Genomic DNA, 5,583 nt, shown 5'->3' with positions numbered 1-5,583 from the left:
TCTTTATTGTGGGTGCCTTCGAGTGTGTGGGCCCTCCACTACTTGGGGGGGAGGGGGGAGGGGGAGGGCATGGGGGAAGGAGGATTTGGAACCGGGGTCAAAACGCTGCATGACTCATAGATGAGGGAATGCCAAGCTGTTGCCACAGCCCTCGCACCTGAGAAAACCTTGTTCCCCAGGATGGAGCATCTGGTGCCAACAAGATGGCAGATGGGGAACTGAATGTGGACAGTCTTATCACCAGACTGCTAGAGGTGTAAGGATGTTGTCCAGGAATTTTGTGCAGATGACTGAAGCAGAAGTTCAGGGCTTATGTATCAAATCTCTGGAGAACTTTCTCAGCCAGCCTATTATTTTGGAATTGGAAGGGCCACTGAAAATTTGTGGAGGTATTCATGGACAGTATACAGATTTGCTGTGAATATTTGAATACAGATGCTTTCCCCCAGAAGCCAACTATCTTTTCTTAGAAGATTATGTAGACAGAGGAAAGAAGTCTTTGGAAACCATTTGTTTGCTATTGGCTTATAAAATCAAATATCAAGGGAATTTCTTTCTCTTAAGAGGAAACCATGACTGTGCTAGGGTCAATTGCATTTATAGATTCTATGAGTAATGCAAAAGAAGGTTTAATATTAAATTGTGGAAGACCTTAACTGATTGCTTCAACTGTCTGCCTACAGCTGCCATTGTGGGTGAGAAGATTTTCTGTTGTCTTGGAGGACTGTTACCAGACCTGTAATCTATAGAGAAGATTAGGAGAATTATGAGACCCACTGAAGTCTCCGATACAGGTTTGCTCTGTGATTTGTTGTGATCTGACCCAGACAAGGAAGTACAAGTTTGGGAAGAAAATGGTCGTGGTGTTTCCTTCACTTTAGAGCTGCTGTCATTGGTAAATTTCTGAATCATCATGATTTAGACTTCATTTGTCAAGCTCATCAGGTGGTGGAAGATGGATATGAAATCCTTGCTAAGTGATAATTGGTAACCACATTTTCAGCCCCAAATTACTTTGGCGAGTTTGATGATGCTGGTGGAATGATAAGTGTGGATGAAACTTTGATGTGTTCATTTTAGATATTGAAGTCATCGGAAAAGAAAGCTAAGAACCAATATGGAAGACTGAGTTCAGGACATCCTGTCACTCCACCTTGAACAGCTAATCCATTGAATAAAAGGTGAAGAAAGGAACTCTGTAAAGAAACCATCAGATTTGTTAAGGACATACTTCATAATATATAAGTGAGCACTGTAAAACCATCAAGCCATTCGACACCCTTTATGATCATCCACCAGGGGGCAGAAAACAGAAGCAAAAGGAACTACAACCCTGCAGCCTGCAGAAAGGAGACCACAAGCACAGTAAATTAGACAAAATGAGATGACAGAGAAATATGTTGCAGATGAAGGAGCATGATAAAAATCCACAAGACCAAATAAATGAAGAGTAAATAGGCAATCTACCTGAAAAAGAATTTACAGTAATGATACTAAAGATGACCTAAGATCTCAGAAATAGAATGGAGGCACAGATTGAGAAGATACATGAAATGTTTAACAAGGGCCTAGAAGAAATAAAGAACAAACAATTAGTGATGAACAACACAATAACTGAAGTGATAAATACACTAGAAGGAACAAATAGCAGAATAACTGAGGCAGAAGAACGGATAAGTGAGATGGAAGATAGAATGGTGGATATAGCTACCATGGAGCAGAACAAAGAAAAAGAGAATGAAAGACACGAGGACAGTCTCAGAGACTTCTGGGACAACATTAAACACAAAATCATTTGAATTATAAGGGTCTGAGGAGAAGAGAAAGAGAAGGAGTCTGAGAAAATATTTGAATAGATTATAGTTGAAAACTTCCCTAACATGGGGAAGGAAATCATCACCCAATTCCAGGAAGCACAGAGAATACCATACAGGATAAACCCAAGGAGATACACTCTGAGACACATATTAATAAAGCTAACAAAAATTAAATACAAAGAAAATGTATTAAAAGCAGCAAGGGGAAAACAACAAATGATATACAATGAAATATCCAGAAGCTTATCAGCTGATTTTTTAGCAGAAACTCTGCAAGACAGAAAGGAGTGGCAGGATATACTTAAAGTCATGAAAGGGAAAAATACTAAAACCAAGAATACTCTATCCAGCAAGGATCTCATTCAGATTCAATGGAGAAATCAAAAGCTAAACAGACAAGCAAAACCTAAGAGAATTCAGCACCACCAAACCAACATTCAACAAATACTAAAGGAATTTCTCTAGGCGGGAAACACAAGAGACGAAAAACACCTACAAAAACAAACTCAGAACAATTAAGAAAATGGTAATCAGAACATAAATATCAATAATTACCTTAAATGTAAATTGATTAAATGCTCCAACCAAATGACACAGACTGGCTGAATGGATACAAAAACAAGACCTGTATATATGCTGTCTAAAAGACACCCACTTCAGACCTGGGGACACATACAGACTGAAAGTGAGGGGATGGAAAAAGATATTCCATGCAAATGGAAATCAAAAGAAAGCTGTAGTAGCAATACTCATATCAGAAAAAATAGACTTTAAAATAAAGACTATTAAAAGAGACAAGAAAGGACACAACAAAATGATCAAGGAATCAATACAAGAAAAAGATATAAAAATTGTAAATATTTATGCACCAAAAATACATAAGGCAAATGCTAACAGCCATAAAAAGGAAAATCAACAGTAACAGAGTAATATTGGGGGACTTTAACTCTCCACTTAATACCAATGGATAGACCATACAGACAGAAAATTAATAAAGAAACACAGGCCTTAAATTATACATAAGACAAGATAGAATTAATTGATATTTATAGGACATTCCATCCAAAAGCAGCAGAATACACTTTCTTCTCAAGTACACATGGAAAATACTCCAGGACAGATCACATCTTGGGTCACAAATTAAGTCTCGGTAAATTTAATGAAACTTAAATCATAGCAAGCATCTTTCTGACCACAACACTATGAGATTAGAAATCAATTACAGGAACAAAAATGTAAAAAGCACAAACACATGGAGGCTAAACAGTATGCTGCTAAATAACCAAGATATCACTGAACGAATCAAAAAGGAAATCAAAAAATACCTGGAAACAAATGACAATGAAAACACCATGACCAAAAACCTATGGGATGCAACAAAAGCAGGTCTAAGAAGGTAGTTCATAACAATATGACACTGCTTCATGAAACAAGAAAAATCTCAAATAAACAACCTAACTATACACCTACAGCAAATGGAGAAAGAACAACAACAAAATAACCTAGTAAAGGAAAGAAAACATAAAGATCAGAGCAGAAATAAATGAAATTGAAATTAAGAAAACAATAGAAAAGATAAATGAAACTAAAAGCTGGCTATTTGAGAAGATAAACAAATTCATCAACCTTCAGCCAGACTCATCAAGAAAAAAAGAACTCAAGTCAACAAAATTAGAAAATAAAACGAAGTTACAACTGACAATGAAGAAATACAAAGGATCATAAGAGACTAATACAAGCAACTTATGTCAATAAAATGGCCAACCTGGAAGAAATGGAAAAATTCTTTGAAAAGTATATCCTTCCAATACTGAAGCAGGAAGAAATAGAAAATATGAACAGACAAATCACAAGCACTGAAATTGAAACTGTGATTAAAAATCTTCCAACAAACAAAAGCCCAGGACCAGACGGCTTCACAGGAGAATTCTGTCGAACATTTAGGGAAGGGCTGACACCTAAACTTCTCAAACTCTTCCAAAAAATTGCAGAAGAAGGAACACTCCCAAGCTCATTCTATGAGGCCACCATCACCCTGATTCCAAAACCAGACAGAGATATCACAAACAAAAGAAAATTCAAAGCCAATATCACTGATGAATATAGATACAAAAATCCTGGACAAAATACTAGCAAACAGAACCCAACAACACATTAAAAGGATCATACATCATGATCAAGTGGGATTTATACCAGGGATTCAAGGATTCTTCAGTATACGCAAATCAATCAATGTGATACACCATATTAACAAATTAAAGAATAAAAACCATATGATCATCTCAATAGATACAGAAAAAGCTTTTGACAAAATTCAACACCAATTTCTGACAAAAACCCTCTAGAAAGTGGGCACATAGGGAACATATCTCAACATAATAAAGCCCATATACGACAAACACACAGCAAACGCCATTCTCAATGGTGAAAAATGAAAAGCATTTCCTCTAAGATCAGGAAAAAGACAAGGTTGTCCACTCTCACCACTATTATTCACCATGGCTTTGGAAGTCCTAGCCACAGCAATCAGAGAAGAAAATTAAATAAAAGGAATCCAAATTGGAAAAGAAGAAATAAAGCTGTCATTGTTTGCAGATGACATGATACTCTACATAAAAAATCCTAAAGATGCCACCAGAAAACTACTAGACCTCATAATTGAATGCAGTAAAGTTGCAGGACACAAAATTAATACACAAAAATCTCTTGCATTCCTATACAATAATGATGAAAAATCAGAGAGAGAAATTAAGGAAACAATCCCATTTACCATTGCAAGAAAAAGAGTAAAATACCTGGGAATAAACCTACCTAAGGTGGCAAAAGACCTGTATGCAAAAAACTATAAGACACTAAGGAAAGAAACTAAAGATGGCACAAACAGAGATATATCATGTCCTTGGATTTGAAGAATCAATATTGTGAAAATGACTATACTACCCAAAGCAATCTACAGATTCATTACAATCCCTGTCAAATTACCAATGGCATTTTTCACAGAAGTAGAAAAAAATTTACAATTTGTATGGAAACACAAAAGACCCTGAAGAGCCAAAGCAATCTTGAGAAAGAAAAATGGAGCTGGAGGAATCAGGCTTCCTGACTTCAGACTATAACACAAAGCTACAGTAATAAAGACAGTATGACACAAGCACAAAAACAGAAATATAGATCAATGGAACAGGATAGAAAGCCCAGAGATAAACCCACACACCTATGGTCACCTAATCTATGACAAAGAAGGCAAGAATATACAATGGAGAAAAGACAGTCTCTTCAATAAGCGATTCTGGAAAAACTGGAGAGCTACATATAAAAGAATGAAATTAGAACACTCCCTAACACCATACACAAAAATAAACTCAAAATGGATTTAAGACCCAAATGTAAGGCCAGACACTATAAAACTCTTAGAGGACAACATAGGTAGATCATTCTTTAACATAAATCCATGAAGATCTTTTTTGACCCACCTCCTAGAGTAGAAAAATAAAAACAAGAATAAACAAATGGAACCTAATTACACTTCAAACCTTTTGCACACCCAAGGAAACCATAAACAAGGTAAAAAAGCAACCCTCAGAATAGGAGAAAATATTTGCAAATGAAGCAACTGACAAGGAATTAATCTCCAAAATATACAAACAGCTCATGCAGCTCAATATTAAAAAAACAAACAACCTAATGAAAAAATGGGCAGAAGACCTAAATAAACATTTCCTCAAAGAAGACATACAGATGGCCAACAAACACATGAAAGGATGCT

At 36.0% G+C, this 5,583-nt stretch overlaps 1 pseudogene; it reads left to right on the top strand.

The window, feature by feature from the left end:
• Positions 1–203: 203 nt before the first annotated feature.
• On the top strand, positions 204–1,283 carry LOC101270896 (serine/threonine-protein phosphatase PP1-beta catalytic subunit-like; annotated as a pseudogene).
• Positions 1,284–5,583: the final 4,300 nt, after the last annotated feature.

The sequence above is a fragment of the Orcinus orca genome, chromosome X (assembly GCF_937001465.1).
Source record: "Orcinus orca chromosome X, mOrcOrc1.1, whole genome shotgun sequence".
NCBI lineage: Eukaryota > Metazoa > Chordata > Mammalia > Artiodactyla > Delphinidae > Orcinus > Orcinus orca.
This window is presented reverse-complemented; position numbering and strand designations above follow the sequence as displayed.